Raw genomic sequence first — 24,070 nt, forward strand, 5'->3', positions numbered from 1 at the left:
AAATTAGAAGGGATGTTAAGTTTGATGAATATATCACTCTTGGAAAAGCAAGAGACCTTCCTCCACCTCCTCCTGAGAATAATTGTGATATGGATATCTTGGATGGCCCGTCTATGCATGAATCCAAGACTGATATTTTTGATGATCCCATGGAGCCCATGGATCCCTTAGATTCTCCTCCTAATAATCCTCCTACTAGGAAGAGACCACTTTGGCTCTGTGACACTCTTCAGGGTGTTGATAGTCATGTGCCCATCCAAAGATAATTTAGAGAAAGGAAGAAGACATACAGGTACTAGGGATATGTTGCAGCCATGAGCACTATGATTCAAGTCAAACCTTCCACATTCGAAGAGGTCATAAAAGAACAAGTTTGGAAATATGTTATGGCTGAGGAATATGAATCTATTATGAAGAATGATGTATGTGATATTGTGCCAAGACCGAAGGGGAAATCCATGGTAACTTCGAAGTGGATATTCAATATTAAGCATGGAATTGATGGAAGAATTGAGAAATACAAGGCAAGGTTCGTGGCTTGAAGATTCTCCAAGAAAGGGGGATAATATTATGATGATAAATTTGCACCTGTGGCTCGATATACAATCATTCATTTGATAACTTCCCTTGCTGCAAGTCAAGGATGGACCCTTCATCAGATGGACGTAAAGACCGCATTCCTCCATGGCGTGTTACAAGAACAAGGATATGTTTAGAAACGACATGGATTTGATGTAGAAGATCAAAAGACACATGTTTGTAGATTGAAGAGGGAATTGTATGGTTTGAAGCAAGCCCCAAGAGCATGGTATGCCGACATAGACAATTATTTCATGAAGCTGTGATTCACAAGAAGCAATGTCGATCCCAACCTCTACTTCAAGGTAGTCCAAGGTATGCCATTGATTTTGGTTTTACATGTTACAATCTATTCCTAATAAGTAGTGAGCCTCTAATCATCGATGGTAAGAGGGAGATATCCTCTGAATTCAAGATGAAGGAACTTGGACTCATGCACTATTTTCTAGGCCTTGAGGTGTGGCAAAGGCCTAGTGATATTTTCCTTTCACAAGGAAAATATGTTGTGAAGATGTTGGAAATATTTGGAATAATAGAATGCAAGTCCTTACCCACAACAATGAAAATGAACTTCAAGAAGTTGTGTAGAGAAGATGTAGGACCTGCCTTAGAGAATCCATCTGAATAGAGATAGTTGATTGGGGCTCTATGTTCCTTGTGAACACCCGTCTGGACATATGTTATGCAGTGAACACATTGAGTCAATTCATGACCGAGCCTCTCCATGCACATTGGACCGTTGCCAAACACATTTTGAGATATTTTCAGGGGACAATTACACTTGGTCTGAGATACTCTGCTGAAGATGTTTGACTTCATGGATACACCGATGTTGACTGGGTAGGAAATGTTATCGACAGGAAGAGTACATCAGGGTGTTGTTTTAGTCTTGGATCTACCATGAAATCTTGGATGAAAAGGAAGAAAAAGTTTGTAGCATTGAGTACCACCGAGGCAGAGTATATTTCCGCTAGCATGGCTAGTTGCGAAGAAGTTTGATTGAGGAAGCTCTTTGGAGAGCTATTTGAGCGGGTCCTAGAAACTATAGTGATATATTACGACAACAAGAGTGGGATCCGTCTGGTAGAGAATCTCGTGTTTCATGAAAATTCCAAGCACATAGATATCCTATATCACTTCATTCGTGATATGGTACAGAGAGGAGTCATTTGACTCCATCACATATCGACGGATGAGAAGATTGCAAACATTCTCACCAAGGTTTTATCGAAAGGGAAGTTCTTGGTATTTAGAGAGAAACTTGGACCGATGGATGTGACCCTTCCTGATAAGGGGCACCATTGATTGAGGACACTGAGTCATACTCTTCCCCCTTGTTTAAGCTCCTAAGGTGAGGAATTGAGATAGAGGACTCCTGAGGTTGAGGGAACTCTGGACAATAGGGTATCACCCCTATCTATTACCCATAGTGTTGGAGTAGTAGCTCACCCTATCTTGGTCTTTGTAGAGTATACCCTAGTTGGCATCATACCCACAAGTTGGGCTTGTTGGGATTATCCCTCCCCATCTGACCAACGAGTGAGGAGGCTTGGGGGCATGAGATCCTTACCTTTGGTTAGTTGGGTATCTCGCCCAAGCTAGGATTATGATGCAGGTGTTCAACCACATGACTCTTAAGGGTCATTGTTCGAAAGATTGGTGGGAAATAGGATGGGTTGAGTAGTAGCTCCCCTACATTACCTATTTCTCGATATGGGGTAAAAGTAGTAGCTTCCCCCATGATATTTCCAGGTAGTAGCCCGATGACAGAGATTTCCGCGTAGTGACTTGATGACAGATATTTCTGGTAGTAGCTCGCTGACAAATATTCCAGGTAGTAGCCCACTGATAGAGATGTCAGGTTGTAGCCCGATGGATAGACGGTAGTAGCTTTTACTCCCCATGATTCTTATTCTTTAGATTCAAGAATGTTTCAGCGGATAGAGTTAAGCATATTTGTACACACGATGACAGGATGACACATTGATTGATCGACATGTTTTACAAGTGGAATTCTCCCTAGTTGAGAGGGGGTGTTAAAAATATGCAAATGTGGTCAAATTCCACTTTTGACTACTCATTTGATGAATATGATTATTGCATTGAGTTCCTATTTTCAAGAGGACCAAAATCGAACTAAATATCACCTTGTTCAGATAAGCAGAAGTTGGTTTTTGATTTTTTGCACCCACTCATGGATATTAGATCAGATCAACTTCACTCTCATGCACACTTGGATATGTCAGCCTTAACATCAAATGGACATTGTTGGAAACCCCTAGAAGCGTATAATACAAGTGACCTAGATGCACATTTGGACATCACAACATCAAGCATCTTCTTCTCTTCTATATGATTTGGTTCGACACATTGGCAAAGGAAAAGGTCATACAGAGGTTTGAAGTCTCATATTCGAAGCTCGCACAAATTAGGGTTTTTGTTTCGAATGCTAGCACAGAACTGGAGAATTTCATCCCTGGATGCACGCATGCTATGGTCAAGACAATGTTCAGGAAGATACAGACACACTCACGCTAACATGAAGGGAGCGTCTAAGGGTTTGACTATAGTTGAACATCATCCAAAGTTTTCTGAAGTTGTATGAAGTCTAAATCAAGTTGTCTATGATATATTATGCCACTTTAAACTGATTTATGAAGTTGTTGGTTTATATTTTATTGTATTTTTTTATCGTATTGTATTGGGCACATTGTACTCTCTATTGAACATTTTATGACAATCTAATAAAAGAAGAATTTCAAAGGGTTTTCCCCCTAGCGGGGTTTTTCCCTGGTCTTTGAACAAATATGGTGTCTCTTGTTGATGTGTTGATTGTATTATTTGTCATTGCATATATTTTTCTATCTTCAATTACTGTTGATGAATGGAAAGACTATTTGTAATTGGAAATATTTCTAATTGAAGTTTGGTATTGGGCTAAAGTAATTGATACAACATAGAACAATCTGAAAAAATTAACAAGAATGAGGGTTGCCACAAGTAGATGGAAGCAAAAAATTTATATCATTTTTGTTTTGTAAAGGGAGTGTGAGGCTTTGGGATTAACTTGTGTCTTTCCTAAATATCAACAAGAAGAGAATTCATAAAAATACTTAAATAAGAATATTTAACAAATAAAAGATTTATGTTTTTCCCATAGAAGACTACTCATCGCTAGTAAAGGGATGGAATTGAACTAGAAAGCTACGTGGTTGAACGCACACATCTTTTATCTCTTTATTCCCTTGGATGAATCTATAACATTATGATAAATATTGTCTTTTAAGCATTCAACATATTCACTACCCATGGGATCTTCTACTCATTCTTTCATATGATATTCATGAGGACGAGGAATGGAAAAACTATCAACAAAAGGAATAGTTGCATATTACTTCTTACTTTGTAGATGGAGAAGGAATAAAAGCCATTTCCATATATCCATGGACAACAACTTCACTAAATAAATAATTTTATTATGGAAATATGACTCTAAGTAGTCAATGTCATGAAATTCACCAATAAATTCATCGTATTTGACATTAACATCATTGAATTTAGTAGCTTGGCCTTGAAATTTTTCTTTCCATATTCATAGCAATTCAAGGATTCATATTTAAGGTTTTCTTCGTCATTTATAGAATTGTCATGGTAATAAAACGTTTAAGCCTCAACCTACATTCTTTTACAACCTTGTAGGTTGTCATTGTGTTGATGGGTAGCCTTGATTAGCACTCTCCCTTATATGTTTTTTTAATTTCTTCGATTTCATCTCTCATCAAATGAATCTATTCATTCTCTCTCTCTCTCTCTCTCCCTCCCTCTCTCTCTCTCTCTCTCACACACACACACACACACACACACATACACACACACGAACATCCTTAAATGAAAATATGGTGAAGAGTTTACATCATATGTAATTTTAATAACCAAACCAATGTGAAGTCACTAGGTGAGATGTTTTTTCTTTAAGAACCATTACTTTATCACTACAAGCAACAAGCAATTATCACTTATAACAGCCCCAGGTTGATTTTCCATGTAAATAAATAAGACCAAGGTCACGGGACACATATTCCAAGTTGAATGGAGGGAAAATCACTATAGTGGGCATCACTTGTGGTTTATTAATGGCTATGGAAATTGGCAAAGGCATTGACAAAAGAAAAAGAAAATAAATGGCAATTTAATATAAGAAATAAAAGCAAAATAGGAGAAAATGAAGATGAAGAGACACAAATATGTATGCAAGGGAAATTAGAGAGAAATTAGAGGAAAATGAAAGAAAAAGGAAAAGGAAAGGAAGATACATGAGGCATCAATGATAAAAAAGCACCTAAGAAACAAGTGACAACTTTTTGTCAGCTTTTGATCAATTTCAAAAATTGAACTCCAAGAGGAGAGGGAGAGCACTTGGACATAGGCAAGCAAAGGAAAAGCAAAAGAAAGCAAGGGAGAATAAGAGGAAGTTTGGATATAGATTTCGAATTGCAAGTAATAATGTGCATGTGTGATTTATCATACATGGATTTGATGCATGGTGCGTGAGTTGCTTTATGGTTTATGCTTGTTTTCATTGGCATGAGATTTTCTTGGATTGATAGTGGGTTAAAAACGTTCCTTTGCTATTTCCTAGATAGCCCTGATGTAGTGGGTTCCCTATTTTTGTTAATCTCTGGATGGTCGGTAGATTTCGGATCCTAGTGAGGCGGCCTCGGGAAAATGCCTAAGGGTCTAGGGTGGAGATGGACATTCTCTTGGAACTCTTTACGGTGTAGAAATTACGATGTATATTTGCTGTTTCTCATGAAATTTTAATAAATATCACAAGACACAAACCTACTCTACTTCTCTGCGGAAAGTAATTCACAATCTAGAAAAAAACAATAGACATGCAATAAGAAATCACAAACATGCAAATATTATTTTTCCTTGGGAAAGCAAATTGTTAAAAACCCCAATGCCCACTTGTATTAAATGAGAAGAATAGGGATGTGTTACAATTTATTTTCTCAACTGAGCATAACAGGCAAGTGTATAACCTATCTCTCTGGTCATTGAAAGGCTCTGACCCAAACTTAGTCAAAATTTTCCTCTACTTGAGCTCATATTTCCTTGAGGAGTTAGTCCCCTATTATTTAGGAAATTCCTCAAATTGATTTCACAATTCCTTTAGGCTAGTCCTCCAACTGCATGCAACACTTGTACACCCAAGACTAGTCTACAACTGATGTTACACTACCTTGGAATCTCCACCAAACCCGGGGAACTCAAATTATCTACATGCACTAGCTATTTTGGACCGATTGATCAGTTAACAGGATGATCACTGAGTTTGACTGAAGTCCACTACTTAATTGACCTTCCACTAGTTCCTCCCAAAGTTGGAACTAGTTTAACTGAAAACGGGTTGAGATAACTGACCTTGATTGTTACAAATTAGTAATCACACATGCAGAACTAAACTCTAACTCCTCCAACTCGAATTTACTAAGTAAAATAGGTGACACAATCCATGTCATACAAGTTAACATCATCCAAGTTGTCTGCTGATGTGGAAATTTGTATTTTCTTAATTTAATCAAGGCAAAATCAAATTGAGAATTTATTGTTGCATTTTTCAACACTCCCTCTCAACAAGAAAGGGATTATCAACCACCCTTTATTGCACCTGTGAAACTCAAAATTCCATCTTAACAAGGCCTTTGTCAAAATGTCATCATCTTGTTCCTCTGTCAGAATGTACTGCAACAACATTATACGCCTCTACACACAGTCTTGTAAATGGTGATATCGGATATCTATATGCTTGGATTGATCGTGAAAAATAAGATTCTCAAATATCTTCATGAAACTTTGATCATCATAGTAGATCACAGTTGGATCCATCATCTGACCAAACAATCCAACAAGTATCTTTCTCATCCAGATCGCCTCACATGTTGCTTGACTTGCAACCATGTATTTTACATCTGTTGAGCCGAGCACCACAAATCTTTGCTTCCATCTATACCAATAAATAGTTGCAGACACAACACTGAAATTGTACTTGATGTACTCTTCTATTTTGATGGACTCCCCACACAATATGCATCTGTGAAGCCACACAACTTCACACCCTTTGTCCATCTGTACCAAAGTCCAAACTGAGTAGTGCCTTTGAGGTACCATAAAACATGCTTAGCTTCCCTCCAAAATAATTTGGTTGGCCTAACCATATCTTGGCTCAGTTGGTTGACTACATAGCACATATTTGGTCATGTTTTCACAAGGTTCATCAGTGACCCCACTAGCTGTCGATAAATGGTAGCATCCATTTCCTCACCTAAAGTGGCATCCTCCTTCCTCCAGTTGGTCGTTAGAGGTGTCTCCATGGGTTTGAAACTCTCCATGTGGAATCTCTGTAGTATCTCATTTGCATACTTGTCTTGAGAGACAAACAATTACCCATCACCTTGCCATACTTCCAATATGAGGAAGTAATGCATGAGACCCATGTCCTTCATTTCAAATTCTCTTACAAGGTCCTCCTTAGAAGATTTGATTAGTTGTTCATCACCAGTTAAAATCAAGTCATCAGCATATAAGACAATAATCAACAATTTACTTTCTACCAAAATATGATAGAGGTTTGCATCCACTTCACTTACGGTGAAGCACAAACCAGTGAGATAACTATTGATCCCGGTGTACCATGCGTGGGGTGCTTGGTTGAGAAAATACAATGCTCGCTTGAGTTTACACACATGAGACTGTTGATCAAAAGTCTCAAATCATTGTAGTTACTCGATGTACACCTCCTCCTCAATAAATGCATTGGGAAATGTTGTTTTTACATCCATCTGGTGGATCTTCCATCCCATCTATGCATCCAGAGCAAGAATTGGTCTAATGGATGAGTACCTTGCTACTAGAGCAAAGGCCTCCTCACAGTCAATTCCTTCAACTTGAGAGTACCCTTGACCACAAATTTGGCCTTGTACTTCTCTATGATTCCATTTGATACCTACTTAACCTTGAAGATCCATCACAAACCCACAACTAATTTATCTACTACTATTGGGACCACTTCCCAAACATTTTTCTTTGCAATGGATTTGTATTCCTCCACCATTTCATCAATCCATACAAGTTACTCTACTGCTTCCTAGAAAGAGGATGGCCCAGTCTTTACAATATTAGTCATTTGAGCCATGTAGCTTGTGTGCTGATCTAGTGACCTTCTCTACCTGCATTGATTTGAAGGAGCACCCACATTCTCCCTCGCATCCTCCACAAGTCTCTCAGCTTCCCTAGTCCTTTTTGTGCATTCTCTGGATGGTTTTTCTTGAGTGGTTGTCTCCATTCTCTAATTCTCAATTTGTGGCTTCTCCACAACTTCTTGAGGTTCCTCCTTTGAAGCTAAAAGATCCTCTTATGGTGGGATCTGAAGCTTCCTCTCAAGAGAGCACCACATCTCTTTCTCCTCATCAAAATTTACGATTTCTCAATAAATCACAACTGTCATTCTTATGGATGAAAAGTACATACAGTAGTTGTGGGGAGTTTCTATGTAACCCACAAATACCCCTAATTTTGTTTCAACTCAAGATTCTTCCTTGATTCTTTGGAGACATGGCATTAAATAGAGGCTCCAAAAATTCCTGTAGTGTGACAGATCTGACTTTCTCCAAGAAAGCCTCCTTCAATGAAATCATGCCCAAAATTCGATGAGGACTCTGGTTTTGCAAATAGACTACTATGTTACATGCCTTGACCCACAAGTGCAGAGGTAGACCTTGGTCGTGCAACATCACCATCGCTTCTCCCATAATGCTACGATTCTTTCTCTCAGCCACCCCATTCTGCTATGGGTTGTGGGGTGCTGTCAACTCTCATTGAATTCTTTATTTTGCATATAAATTTTAAATTCGATATGTACTCACCTCCATTATTTCTCATGAGAGCCTGCACCTTCTTTTCGATTTCTTTCTTAACCAATGCCTTGAATTCTATGAACTTGGAGAATGTCTCATCTTTCTTCTGCATGAAGAAGATCTAGCACTTCAGTGAGAAGTCATCAATAAAAATGAAAAAATATTTGTGCTTGGTAGTGGAGGTTGTCGAGAAGGGTCCATAGACATCAGAGTGGATCCTTTCAAGTACTTCATGTGATTTGTTATCCTGATCATGGAAAGTGTATTTTTTGTACTTCCCCAAATTACATCCTTTTCATACATCCTGATGCTTGAGTGCTCCTTTGGGAAGCCCTGTGGTTATCTACTACATAATCTTCAAGGTGCCATGATGAAAATGGGCAAGTCTTCTATGCCAAACTTCACTAACATCGTGGCTCTGCACCTTCTATGCCTTAGTGCTTAATGTAGCACAATATTCACATCTAACTTATACAGGTTCTTCACATGAACCTCAATCTGCTTCACCTGTCTTGTGGCTATGTGTCTCAATAATTCCTTTCCTTTGTTGAATATCATATTATAACCATGGTCTTCCAAAACTGCAACAAATACAAGATTTTTCTTTAGGCCTCGAATGAACATGACATCCTTGAGCCTAAGGGGGGAGCCTGAATCCCTATGAAAGGTGACTATACCAACCTTGGTCGCACTATACCTTCCATCATCCCCCTTATCAATGTGCATCTGCAAGTGTTTTTCCTCTAGGTTACTGAAAAAGTCTCTACACCTTGTCAGGTGGAACAATGCACCTGAGTCCAAGTACCACACACTCCCCATCATCATGTTGGCCATGCATGAAATGAGGGTAAAGTTAAGTTTGAATTGTGAAGACAAGGTTTCACCTACTGCTTCTCCTAAGGTCTTCTTGCTTTCCTTATTGTGTGGACACTTCGTGGCATAGTTCCCGAATTCATTGCAAAGGAAGCATTTATATTTTGTCAAATATTTCTTCTTTCCCCCTTGACTAGATTTTGGTTTTGATTGAGATTTCTTCACTTTTCCCTTCTTTGTCTTTCCAACCAATGAATTTTTTTCTTCATCCTCTCCCTTGAATGAATTCCCATCTTTGGTATTTTGCCTTATTTCCTCTTATACCAAATCACACCATAAACGCTCCCAATTCGGTAATTTCTCCCTCCCGTTCACTGAATCTTGGTAGCTATGCCAGTTCTTGGGAAGGCTTAGAAGGGTTAGGCTTACCAAATCATCATTTGAAACAATAACACCAACTCCTGCAAGCTCATCACGAACTTGTGTGAACTTGCTTAGGTATTGCAGAATAATGTCATTCTTTTGCATCTTGATATTTCGAAGTTTATCCTTGAGTACCAGCTTCCTGTGGTCACTATTATTAAGGAACAAATCTATCAGTTACTGCCACATTACATAGGGAGTTACTTTCTCATGGATATTGGTGACAATGTGGTCCTGTACTCCCTCCAATATTATTCTACTTGCCTTGGCTACATATTTCTTCCACTGATCATGGTTATGGGCATCCGATTTTTGTGGTTTTGCAACATATGTCTTGATGTATTCTAGAAATCCATTGTCATCCAATACTGCCTCCATGTGATCCTTCCATGCAACAAAATTAGAGGTGCCTTTGAAAGCATACTCTAGCCTTAGTCCATTGAAGGCCATCTTCTCAGCTCTAAAGATATCCTGTTGCACTGAACTCCAAATTCGAACCCCTCGAGAAACAACTTTGAAATTCCTGCTCTAATGTGAATCCCGCTCTGATACAATGTATAAATTACGATGTAGATTTGCAGCTGCTCATGAAATTTTAATCAAGATCACAAGACACAAACCTACTCTACTAATCTTTGGAAAGTAATTCATAATATAGAACAAAAATTTAGACATGCAATAAGAATTCACACACATGAAAATAATATTTTTCCTAGGGAAAGAAAAATGCTAAAAACCCCAATGCTTGCTTGCATTAAATCAAAAGAATAGAGATGTATTACAATTTCTTTTCTCAATTGAGCAAAACTTGCAAATGAATAACCTATCTCTTTTCTCACTAAAAGGCTATGACCCAAACTTAGTCAAATTTTGCCTCTACTTGAGCTCCTATTTACTTGCACCATTCCTTGAGGAATTAGGACCCTATTATTTAGGAAATTCCTCAAATTGATTGTGCAATTACTTTAGGTTGATACTCCAACTACGTGCAACACTTGTAAACTCAAGACTAGTCTACAACTGATGTTACACTATCTTGGAATCTCCACCAAGCCTAGGGAACTTGAATTCTCTGCATTCACTAGCTATTTTGGGTTGATTTATTAGTTAACTAAATGATCACTGAGTTTGAATGAAGTCCCACTGCTTAATTGACCTACAGTAGTTCCTCCAAAAGTTGGAACTAGTTTAACTGAAAACAACCTGAGATAACTGACCTTGATTGCTACAAATTAGCAATCACACATGCAGAACTAAAACATAACTCCTCCAACTCGAATTTACTGAGTAAACTAGGTGACACAAGCCATGTCACACAAGTTAACATCATACAAGTTGTCTGTTGATGTGGAAATTAAAAGTTTCTCAATTTAATCAAGGCAAAATCAAATTGAGAATTTATTGCTACATTTTTCAACATACGGATGGGTGGAGGCAGGAAAATTCCACTGGGTATGGTGAAGAATTAGAGGCATCCAAGCTTGCTTGGTTTTGCTAATTTCTGGGCTAGTTTAGGTGAAATCACTGTGGTTGAGGTTTGAGGTGGTTAATCCTCTGGTTGGTTTTGTTTTGGTTTATCCCATGTGATGTCACATTCATGCTTGGAATATGGCACGAGGTTTATTGGTTTGAAATAAAGATTTGGTTCAACCCCAATCTATTTTGAGTATTATGTGGAAATCCCTAAATTGGTTGGCATTGCATATGTTAATATGAATTATTTTCTTGTTGTGATTAGTGAGCACGTGTATTGGTTATTGTGTTGATTTTGTGGTTGGTTTGTCATGGTTATATCTTGGTTAAATGTTGGTTACATGCATGGTATATTTATCATTATGTGATGTGCTCTTATTATGGATCCATTCCATGGTTTAACAGGCTCTTGGTTATATATTTGAATGCATGAGATAATATGTGTTTGATGCAGCTAGCAAGAGAGGGTAGCAAGACTTCTTGATGGTTCTTTGGTGGAATTGGTGATACAGTGAACATATATGCATTCATGACCTGTAGGTGTTATGTTTACCAAGTGTTTGTCTAAATGATTTTCATGTATTTGATGAGTTTGAGCAAGAATTGAGTCAAGAACATTGAGTGATTAAGGTGATTAAGGTGATTTTGGAGAATTCTAGGCAAATGGCCTGGAACTGGTCTTAAAAATCTAGATCAAGGTTTCTAGTTGCACTTTCAGATCCCCAAAAAATTGGTTGTAGCCACATGGAGGGTGAGTTATCCATGTGGTTGTAGCTTTCTAACCACATGGACATGCCACGGGGGCTTCTGTTATGAAACCAGCTCACAAAGAGATAGAAAAAATAGATAAACGCCTTAGAATTAGCCTCTTCAAGGGGGAAACCTCCTTTACATTACACAAATGAATAATTCTTGGATGATACAAATGACAAGACCTCCTTTCTATATATAGGAGTCTAAGGGGTCATAATATAATCAGAGCCGACATAACAATAATAATGTAAGGGCATAATAATAACAATAGTGGAATTCTATGGGGCACAATAATAACAATATGGGGACTACATGGGCACAACAATATAATAAGGGGGTTGTACTAATGACAATAAGGGATTACACTAGTAGTATAGGGACCTAACATGCCCCTCTCCTTCAAAAAGTGTTGTCCTCAACGCTTGAGTAGTTCTTGATGCTTCTGTATAAATTCTTGTCCTCCCATGTGGAATCTTCAGCGGGTAAGTTCTTCCACTTGATGAGATACTCTGAAATTGATCTATTTCATAGCTGTCGATTTCTTGGTTCTGTGACTACTTCAGGTTCCAATATGATTTTTCCTTCCTTGTCAAGTTCTCGCAATACTGTTTGAATTGGGATCTTCTGAAACTTTTGAATGAGTTCCCACTCCTTTGGGAATATGGATATCTATAAGGCCTTATGTTTGGAGGAACACTTCCTGGAATCAAATGAATAGCATGATCATGATCAAAAATAGGTGGGAGGCCTTTGGGAGTCTCAAATACCTTGGAATGATTGTCCAAAACGTTTTGGAGATCTGGAGAAATACATGATTTCGATGTGGGATCCTCTAGTGAACATAATTGTGCAATTACTCCCTATTGTTCTTTATTTATAAGCTTTGTCATGCTATTAGAGTTGATTATTTTTCCTGCTTTCCCTTTGATAGCCCTTAATTCAACTTCCTTTCCTTCCCAAAAAAATTTCAAGAAAAATTCTTGAAAATTAAAAGCTATCGTACCCAAAGATTGTAGCCATTGGACTCCTAGTAAAACGTCAGCACCACCCATTGGAATAGAAAGAATTGGGATATTCAATACATATTATCCCATTGATAGCTTGATATTATGGCACTTTCCAGAGCAATTTATGGTTCCTCCACTTGCAACCATCACTTGACACTCTAGTGCTGGATATAGGAAGCAATTCAATTCCTTGGCTATCTTACAATCAATACAACTATGGGTACTGCCCGAATCAATCAACACTATTACCTTTTTCTTCTTGATATGTCCTTCTATATTTATAGTTTGAGGAGTGGTAATTTCTTCCAATGCATTACAAGATATGGTCGGATTCATTTCTTCTTTCTTGACATGATCTTTCACTTCTTGAACCTTTTTCTTCTTGATATGTCCTTCTATATTGAGAGTTTAAGGAGTGGTAATTCTTGCCAATGCTTTACAAGATATGGTCAGATTCATTTCTTCTGTCTCTAGGTTGGTTCTTGGTGTATATCCTCTTCTTTTGATGTTTCTTGATCCTTTTCTTCCTCCTCTTCACAATCAATGTAAAATAATTTCTTCTCAGCACACTTATGACCTTTAATGTATTTGTTATCACAATTATAACAAAGTCCTTTTTCTCTTTTTTCTTCCAATTGTTGCGGTGTCACCTTTGTAGGTTGTGGAAGGCTAGGAGAAAAAACACTTCCATCTTTATAGTTGTGAGGGGTCGAATTCCTTGTTACCATAATTTTGCTTTCCACTTTTCTTGCCAACTTGAATGCCTTCTCCAATGAATCAGGTTCCTGAAGACGAACCTCATGTTGAATGTTATCCTTTAAAGTCCCTATGGAGACATCAATCCTTTGCTGCTCTGGAATATAATTTTCTCTTATATTCAATTTTTGAAAGTCCTCAATGTGCTCTTCCATTGAACACTTTTGTTTGAGATTTATCAATTGGCTAAAGAAGGTGTTTCTCTTTGTATCCTCATAATGTGCTATCATTTCCTCCTTGCAAATTGACCACGTAACAAGTGGTTTATGAGAACAAAGTCCTTTATACCATAAAAATTGATTTGATTCTAAATATTAAGATGCAATACGTACCTTTTGTAACAGTTGCACCTCATGTAGATCAAAATATTGCTCCATCTATAGTATCCAATTTATCGGATCCTTGCCATCAAACATCCTCATATTGCCTTTTCTTGATTTTATCGATCTTGAAATGACTATAACTCTGTAATTACGGATCTTCCAGTTCTAAACTCGCGATGTGCAGTAGCCCTATACGTCCTCTTTCCAATGCCACCAATATTATCGAAATTGGATTCTCCAAGAAATATTTATGCACAATCTCCCACGATGACTTGATTATATACCTTTTCAGAAGAGCGAAATTGTATTAAGTGTCACATGTCACTGTTTTGACCTTCAGATCTGAAAAATATACACAAAAAACAATAGTCCATCCTCTTTCTGTAACTTCTTATGAAATTTCAGTCTGATGCTCAGAGAGAAAGTTATGACGATTTTCTGAAGATCACTAGTTTAAGATGTAATTTGGGAGTCTACAAAAACCCTAACTTCCTTGGATCATATATCCGAATATTTAGCACAACAAGATCTGAAATTCAGACCCGAGGTTCAGCGAGATTTTGTCTCAAATGGTTTTTTCTGTTAGCTTTTGAAACGTTGTAGAAAAAAATCTATAGCACAAATTCCACGATGACCTTTCTGGAGCAGCGAAACCCTAGAATCCAAAGCTCTGATACCAAATGTTACGAAACCAACTCACAAAAAGATAGAAAAGAGAGATAAACGCCTTAGAATTCAGCATCCTTGAGGGGGCAACCTCCTTTATATATATAGGAGTCTAAGGGGTCATAATATAATCAGATCCGACATAACAATAATAATGTAAGGGCATAATAATAACAATAGTGGAATTCTATGGGGCACAATAATAACAATATGGGGACTATATGGGCACAACAATATAATTAGGGGGTTGTACTAATAACAATAAGGGGTTACACTAGTAGTATAGGGACCTAACAGTTTCACTCAATGAACCTTTGATATATCACGTGCATTCGTGGCATACTAAACAATACCCTTAATTTGACTACATATTGGAAAGTACCTCTAAAGGTCACATTATTTAACCCCCTACCAATACAAACCCAATACACCTTCCCAATTTAAAGAACTCCTAATTTCACTAGATATTGTAGGTATCCATTTTTTAGTAACAATTTTTATACCCATTTATATCTTTTCATTAGCGTTGAGCTCCATTTTTTATACCTGCCAATAAAACACTCTTTACCCCTAATATATGTTCAATATATTATGTCATTTTTTTCTCAGTATATATCTTTGAATATGAACCCACATGGTATGGAATTTCTCCCCTAACAAAGCCCCCATGGCACAGGCCTGCATGCATGTGACTGGGAGGTAAAGTGTGTGAAAAAGGTGGTTCCAATTCAAGGAATGGTTACCCGTGGAATTGGTCTGATGTATCAATGATTACATGTCCTTGGAAGGTTGTAGTAAGTTAAGGATGGTAGACCCCACTTCCATAATTGGAACTTGGATGTTGGGTCATGTGTAGTAACTCTCAGCTTATGTTTACCTTGGTGAGCTTGTAAAAGCAGGTAAATGTGGGGTGTGGTGTTACATTATTTATGAGTATAGGACTTCATTCCCTAATGGAGTTGCTGATAGTTTTTTAACAATATGTTGGGCCTCATTGTCCATTATAGAAACTTGTAAAAGAAATAACCAATGGAATCACACATAGATATGTTATCATATCCTAAGGATAAAATTTCCCTAAAAATAACACCAATTCCAATGTTGACCCATGGCTTATTCCCTCTTCACAAAGGGGCCAAATGTTAGGAAATATTGTGTAGGATGCACATTATTATGCCATTTTATACCTTTGAGCCAATCCTTGGAATAGAGTGGGGGTAGCCCCAATATTTCCTAAGGAAAGAGTTATTACTTGTCACTTAAGAATGACCTATAATATATGAATTTCAGATTATATTTATAACTAAGTCTAATGTTGCATGTTGAATTATGGTTTTTTGAGGATGATGAGGGATCTAAAAAACAAATAAATCTAGTAGGTTTCAACCATGGGAATGATCTTATGAACCATGGACACTGTGATTTATTTTTCCCTAATGAATAATTTAGAGAAAAAGAATAAAGATATGCTAAGGAGGGTACTAAAACTACTTTCTCATAAACACACTTATTAAATCTAGTAGGTTTCAACCACGGGAATGATCTTATGAACCATGGACACTGTGATTTATTTTTCCCTAATGAATAATTTAGAGAAAAAGAATAAAGATATGCTAAGGAGGGTACTAAAACTACTTTCTCATAAACACACTTATTAAACTACTTTCTCATAAACATACTTATTAGATAGAAATATAAATGGGTAAGGAAAGGATAGGTCCATTGGTTTGTTCAACACGGTCTTTGTGAGATAGAAAATGAAAGAAAAAGGTAGCATAACTTGGTTGAAATTATTATTCACTAGTGACATAATTTTTAATTACAAAATAAACGCGATAATTCATTTCTAAAATAGTAGCTCTTTGTGTTGGGGATTGTAAAGTCTCAAGTTTGAAACAAAGTTTGAACCAACCGTTTAATGTGAATGAAAAAGAAGATAAGTATATGAAGAATAATGTTATATGTTGTTGAAAAACGGTGATACTTCAATCATATCTTCATTTTCCAATCACCACTTATCTCTATTTCCCATTTTTTCTACTAATTTGAACTTCTTTGTTATAAATGAGAAAATTATCTTTATTATAAATTGTTAGAGAGAAATATGAACCTCAAGATTAGCTTAGAATTTTTTCTTATCTATATTGAGAACATTTCTCTTGCATGTTTTTAGGTTAGTGTAGATCCATCTTAATTCTAGATCAAGCATGATTTAAGAGGGATAAAATCTCTCAAAATATAGGTTTTTTTTCTAGTGTAAAACTTAAGGAACGATTTCACACCTCGAGAGATTTGATTCCTCTTGACATTTGATAAATACAAAGTTAAGATGGATCTATGTTGATTCTTAATAATATTATTTATATTTATATAAATTTCATGTCTCTATATATAGAAATATTATTATTTTTAATTTTATTAAAGCCTTATCATCACATATAGACGTGACATTTTTCTTTGACATGTTGTATAATTTTTTAATGTGAAATTCATAGCATTGATGATATATAAAGATATATAGAGATACAACTTAGGAAATTTTTTCACTCTAAATATTGAAAATTTTATGTGGTTTTTAATTAAATTTAAATATGAAATTTTAAAATATAATATATGTGTGTGTGTGAGAGAGAGAGAGAGAGAGAGAGAGAGTGTGAGAGAGAATAATTATTTTAATTTATATCATCAAATGGATATATCTCTACATACACCTTTATTAATAAAATTTATTAAGTTTTTATATGTTTATTAATGATATGTTTCGTAATATAATGATTATAAATATGAATCATTACTATTTAAATGTATTTTAATATGATATGTATATTATGATTTTTCCTTGGAAAAAAACATTTTTTATTTAAAAAATTACATTAATTTTATTATTTTTTAATTGAATCTATAGTTTTTACTATTGTTTTTTAGTCTAATATTTTTATGGACAATAATACAACATTCATCCCATATTAAATTGACATTTAAATATTTATTCATTTACAAGCACTACAAAATCATTGTAAACTAACTATCAACACAATAATAATATCTTTTGGCACTCCCCAAATTAAAGACAAAACTCAAAAACTAATTTATAAGTAATATAATTTTATCGAGAATAACAACTTTCTTGATAATTTATTAACAACTAACTCAAAAACTAATTTATAACTAATATAATTTTATCGAGAATAACAACTTTCTTGATAATTTATTAACAACTAACTTTGAAAATTTATTAAAATTGTTGAACCATTATATGCCAAAATTGATTATTGATTTCAAATCTGGCACATTCGAAGCCAAATACAATAACCCTAAATGAAAAAGAACCGAAATGATGAAAACTTAAAGTGATATGATATTCGTTCGGCCTTCTTTCACTTCAAACACATGGTCGTAGGAGCTCTTTCAATCTAGAAGAAAATATGAATCCAAAGCTCTCAATAAATTTTAATAATCAAACTATATCCTTTAATATAAAACTCACTTTAAACTTTTGAAGCTCATATAAATTTTATTATAATGTTAGTTTAAAATGATGCCGTTTTAAGGTGAAAAAATGGTGGCCAAAAATAATAATAATATAATAACCATTACTTTAATAAATAGAGAAGAGGACAACAATTTCGGTTGTCTTTCTTTTGATATACTCAATCATTCAAAAGCCACATATTCCACAAACTTTATCATTTATATGGCCCCACCTTTGTTGGATCCATCATTCATAAACTCCATAAAATATTGCACCAATTCTATCATCTATATGCCCCTCACCTTGGTTGGCGGGTATAACATAAAAATTTAGAACTTTTATGTCCCCACCTCATAATGGGGGTACGTTGATGGCACCCACCAAACCTTGAACCAAAAAGATCCTAGGTACGTGAATCTCCTTTGTGCATCAAACGAGCGTGGAGGCTCGTCTTCCCCTCCTTTAAATACCTCGCGAGCTATTTTATTGCAGAAGTTGATCAATTCAATTGGATGAATTATTGACCCCCACCCTCTTCAAAGCAACAATATTCCGAAATCGTTGGATCGATTTCATTGGGGTGAACCAGACTCTGTCAGCCGTACAGAGTATTATATATTAGTTTTATGGACCCTCTTCACTTAGAAATTTAGTGAAATTTCTCTAACCTCAAACAACCTTATCTAAGCCATTCCCTACACTTGAACTACTCTTTAGGCCCCAAAAGCACAATTTGATCCGCGATGGGCTCCATGGGAAAAACCCACCTTTCATACTTAAACTACTTGGAATTGGATTCTCTGAACTCTAGCATGATTAAGGAACCTACGAAATTGGTATGGTCCACTTTTTGTATTCAAATATGTTGATTTACACATCTGGTTCAAGGTGGACCCCATGGGTAAAGAGATAGTTCTGGGCACTGAGCATTTGCAAGCAACAACATAGTGCAAGGTTAACTTTGCAACTCTTTAATCTATTTATTCAAATGATATGCATTCTTATCAAAACCTAAACCCAAAAAATTGTGCTTAAACTACTTTTACTAAGATTGATGCCACTTTAAGTATGCATCATTTTCACCATTGATCTCTACTCTATCCCACCTATCCTACAAATATCCTTAATAAATCTTTACCTATATTTGGTCATTAATGCAGGGCAATACATTCCTTTTCCATTGAATTTTTAAGAAACACCACTAATTTGGATGTAGCTCGAGTAGTATATAATGTTGGTGACATGACTTGACTTTTTATAGCCCACTAACCCCCCACCAAGTATTGTTGTTCAATGCAGAGACTTTCTTCTCACATACCCTTATAGTATGCAAACACACCCCTACTTTGTAATATATTAACTCTATTATTTCCCTATTTTTCGTGACACTCATTTGATCCCATCAATATATCCTTAGTGCCCACTAACAACCCCACTATATATATCTACTATGGTGGTGTATGTTAGCTTATATAACGATGAATCTATTATATTGTCTATTCCTAAACCTATAAAGTAGTAAATGAAAAAAATTGAAGGTAAATTGAAATTGCTAAAAGTGACTTGCTTAAATTAAAATTGTTGAAGGTAAAAATACTAAATTTAGATTTTTACTATGTTAAACTAACTCTCCCTCCTCATAACTCATAGTAGTTCTATAGGGGTTGGAGCATCAAATGCTTTTAGGTATATGCCATTCACTCCTTTGTCTTTCAGCTTTCCATCTAAGGACACTAATTGGAATATGCTCTTCCTAGTGATCGACAATGTTTTATAGGGTCCTTGCCAATGCGTCCTTAACTTGCTTGGATGTTTTCGAAATTTACCATTATGCATTAGCATTACATCCCTCAATTAAAATTGCTTATTTTGGATATACATATCATGCCACACCTTTTGATAACATTTTTGAACCATCTAATAATATCTTGTTAAAACTCTTATGTTCTTCTAATTATACCAAGATATCCAACATATCCTATAATTGTTTTGCATATGGCATCTACATACAAATGGCTTCTTGTATCTTCAAGATCAAATATTTTAGTGGGTTCACAACCTCCTACCCATACACTAAATTGAATGGAATATGCTTAGTCAATGTTTTGCATGAAGTCCTATAGGCCCATATAATTTCTAGTAATCTCACCTCCCAACCATCCTTATTCGTTGAGCATACCTTTGTCAATATGCATTCTAGGATCTTGTTAAATTGTTCAACCATGTTGTTATCTTATCGATCATACAACATATTCTTATGGTGATGGACATGCATTCCTTTACCAAAACATTCATTGCACCACCAATAAAATGTTGACCTTGATCACTAGTTATACCAGATGGGCATCCAAACCTTGTGAAAATATTCTCAAAAGAGAACCATGTATCAGTCTCCATCGAGAACTCTCGAGTTTACTGAAATTTTTACCATCCCATTATATAATCTATTGTACTTCCAATGTATCTATCCCTTTAGCGGCATGTTGGTGGATTGATAAGTCTAATGAAGACCAATGCCTAGTGCTAAAATGACTCTCTGATCATAATGGGCTGCAATAACATTTTATCTCAAGTAGATGACCATTCCACATGCTAGCATACATTACACTACTTCGCATATTCCCTAGAATTAACAAACAAGGTTGGCCATTAGATACATGTCTATGGTACCTTTCATCTAGTGGCATTTCTTCCAAAGTCTCCATTGCTTTATCCACCACGGGCCTTCCATAGTAATGCCTATCATTCATGATTCAACATGCACATGTGTAGAATCCCATCCATGGCTAACTTTTACAAATGCTTAACAATCAACTGATAATTCACTACATGTAGAACTAGCTACCTATGTTATTGTCTATCATAGGATTTCAACACCAATCTCAAGTTGAGGAATTGGATTATCTTAACAAAGAAGTTAAGAACCTGTTCCACGCAAAAAAGATTGGCATTGGGTAGTTCTTCAATTTTCTTAATGGATTCCCAATTTTGGACTTGGGAAACATGACCGAGCCCCATGTTTTTCTAGCTTGGTTTAACCACCACACCATATTCAAATTCCTTGAATAATATAAACCATCAATAGATATAACCTTCCAACACAAGTTTTTTCACCAAATATTTAAGCATGTAATGATTTATAAAAAACCTGAAGGGCCAACCTAGAAGGAAATCTCAAAACTTCTACAACACATATATCATAGCTACTCCTTCACATTCCTTATTGGTGTAATTATGCTAATAACATGATAATTTCCTACCGACAAAAAAAATTAGGTGATAAAGTGTGCCTTCCCCTAGTTGCACCAAGACATTCCTCATGTGATGTTGTATGCATCAACATGTACATGAGAAATATTAGTCCAATCCAAAAAAACTAGGGTTGGAGATGTTATCATTTGTTATTTTAACTCTACAAACCCTATCTCATAAGCTTTCATCAATACAAATATGACTCCTTTCCACAATGGTTATTCCATATACATCATTAAATTAAGATACCCCTAATAAATCTATAGTAGTATTCCATGTTTCCCAATGTAAATTCCAACACAAATACAGTCTCAAGTACAAAAAATTTACAATCATGAAGGTCTTGGTTGGGTCAACCAACATTCCTTGCTTGCACAATATATGACCCATTAGGACATCAAACAAGGTACATGAGATGCATTTCTTAATATTCAAAAATAGCTACATCCACTAGCATAGATCCATCATTAACTTCAAAGTTTGCATTTTGATCCTTGAGAAAATTGTAAAGCATCTAATCATCAAAGTATACTTCCAAGAATTTATGAATGTATTTACAAAATGTACCAACCATTGCTTTGGATGTTATTATAGGCACATGATTCAGTCAAAAGAGGATTGTATTGTAGTCTTGTGGCCCCCATTCTATATAAAACATGCCTTTATCTTATGTCCCTTGGCAATCCAGATTTGATGATAACCTAAAACTCCATGTACAAAAAATATGCTTCATTCCTTACAACCTTCTCCAGTAGTTCATCATTAAATAGTTTAGAAAATGTCTCCTGCACATATGCTTCATTAAGGCCATTGAGGTATACACACATGTACATTCCACTTGATTTCTTTCCTTGTATCATGATCAATTAATCCAATGTAATTCATTTCTTAGGAAGATCAACACAACACCCAACATATTGTTTATTTCCTACATGTTCCTTATAGTATGGGTTCACTAAATACACCATTATTTTTTAATCAATCTATGACTTGGATTCAATTCAAGTTTCATGTTATTGAGTTCTCATTCCACACCTTTAATTTATATGAAGCTACACAAAAACAAATCATTGTATTTGCAAAATAAATACACAATCGCTATGACAATATGTTGATCCCAATAATCCCCTATAACAGTTAGTTTCAAATCATCCCTAGCACTGATTTTAAATTACTTCATACACAATGGTTCATGGTAATACATGTGAGGAATAGTATCCCATATATCCTTAGTGATGTAGTGACATTTGGTCTCTTCTAGCTACAAATGTTGAAGTTCCTCTACAAGGTCTACTTATATGGGGATTGAATTTACGTGGTTCCCCATATGGAATATGTGGCTAGACACTTTGGATGATCTGTTTGTAGGATATAATAAATGCACTCAATTACCTTTACCAATAATATATTCTCCCCACATAGATATAAAGCGTCATAAAGCTTTTTCCATATTTCTAGTTAGTTTCTTGTTTACTGTTACATTTCTACTTATAAATACTATCTTTTTGGAAATGGAAGTGTGCAAAAATGTATGCCATTGTTGCTAAATATGAATGTTGTAACATACACATGATTTTTTGCAATTTTCCACATTTCTCATAGGATCAAAAATCTTGCCATTGTAGAGATTGGTTGAGAAAACTCAAGTTCGGAATGTTGTTGGATGATGAAGCACAAATTTTTGGAAAAACGTAGGTCTACAATGCCTTTTCCATGTCCTGCAAGGGGTGCACCATGTTTTTATGAATTTCTTTCCATTTTTTCAAGATCCATACAAGAGTGATATCCATCACTACAATCCTATAGTCTAACATAATATGTGCCACCACTTTTTTCAATATTTCATCTTTGTCATTCATGGCATCAAACTATGATAGATCCTTAAGTTATGTGCTAATCCACTTGCATGTTTTTATTATAGTTTGACATTGTGTGGAATACTAATATTCTCCATTGTGCCACTAATTAATGTGGCATCCAAGTTTGTTATGTAGAAACACATGGTGTGCCAACTTAAATATCCACTAGCCATTGCATTTAAGTAATCCTACCAATGCCAAATCGTAATATTATCTAGCTCATCCAAGGAAATTTTTTCCAATACTTCTTGAACTAGTTCCACAAATTTATTTCCTTACGTTGGATCCAAAGGAAGAATGATTCTATACTACTCATTTTTAGATTACATCTAACATTATTTCAAAATTAGAATAATATCATTATCAAATTCCAATTTGATCCCTAGCAATGCAAGTGAGGCATCCTTGTAATACAATATATTAATGACCTCAAAGCTAGTATAAGTCTTGTTCCCATTGATCTCAACCTCCATTTGTTCCATCCATTCAATTAGAAAAATACACTAAATATAGTAATGAATCTTAACCATAAACATCATATCATCAATTATAACAATGTATCATAAAGTTACCATCATATAAATAACACATCAAGAAGCTGTTGCATCACAAACAGACAAAAGATTTTAAGTGGAAACCAATATAAGAGAAAACCACCAATGTTCTTCTTCTTTATCTTCAATTCATTACATAGATTCACAAGCTACGAGCTGCTGCAAGAAACTACCCTAGAAATATGTAAGATACCACTTGTAGTAGGCTACAACTTGATTGT

Source organism: Pinus tabuliformis, chromosome J (assembly GCF_031772625.1).
Source record: "Pinus tabuliformis cultivar Carrire ecotype Pingquan chromosome J, CPIR1, whole genome shotgun sequence".
NCBI lineage: Eukaryota > Viridiplantae > Streptophyta > Pinopsida > Pinales > Pinaceae > Pinus > Pinus tabuliformis.